The sequence below is a fragment of the Cricetulus griseus genome, assembly GCF_003668045.3.
Source record: "Cricetulus griseus strain 17A/GY chromosome 1 unlocalized genomic scaffold, alternate assembly CriGri-PICRH-1.0 chr1_0, whole genome shotgun sequence".
Classification (NCBI taxonomy): Eukaryota; Metazoa; Chordata; class Mammalia; order Rodentia; family Cricetidae; genus Cricetulus; species Cricetulus griseus.
In genome coordinates, this window is record NW_023276806.1 from 184,889,983 (window position 1) to 184,890,854 (window position 872).

The following is an 872-nucleotide window of genomic DNA, read 5'->3' on the forward strand; positions in this document are numbered from 1 at the left end:
ACCGCGCCGGGGAGGAGGAGCAGGGGGAGGCGCGCAGAGGCGGGAGTGGCGGGGTGGGGTGGGGTGGGGGGCGGTGACGCGCTGGGGGCGCGGGGAGGGCGGGGGGCCACTCCGGGCCGCGGTCCCCACCCCTGCGCGCGCTCCTGCGGAGACCCCCGTGGAAGCAGCCCTGGCGAATCCAGCCCGCGTTTACACTCCACTGCCTCCGAGACGCTCCGGACTTGGCCGTGATTAGTGACCACCCCCCCCCACTCCCTCCTTCTCCATTCCTGCCCGCCCCGCATCCTCCAGGGCTACTCCGTTCCGCATACACATACCTCGAAGAAACTGCGCTTTTTTGCTTTGGGCTCGATCGCGTCCTTGAAAGAGAATGATCAGAAATGTCCTTTCACGACCCGCATTTTCCAACTCCCCGGGACAGGAGGCCCGTGGGCAGCAGGGGATATAGCCTGGGGACCCTGACCTGTCTTCACCGTCGCCGTGGAAGATTAATAAACCGCGGAGTTAGGAGACCTGCGTGCCTGCGGAGAGCTGCTTACCTCCAGACTCCACTCCGCAGTGGCCTTGGAGCATCCAGGGTTCGCTGAGCTGTGTAAGGGCACCTTGGGTACTGGGTAATTTCCCCCCCTCCTTTTGGATTACCAAGTAGATAGATATCCTTTACCCTTTCGGTCAAAAGTATCAGTGGAAATCTTTATTTTTTTAATATAAAATCAATGTATCAAAAATTCTCAAATCGGAGTTTTTTAATCAGATGTTAGTAAATTCTCATTTCAGCTAATTAGGTTTAAAAATTATCTCTCTTGGTGGTTTATTAACTAGGCAAAACAGAACAAAACCAGAAGAGGGTCTTGGATCGATCCTGGGGCACT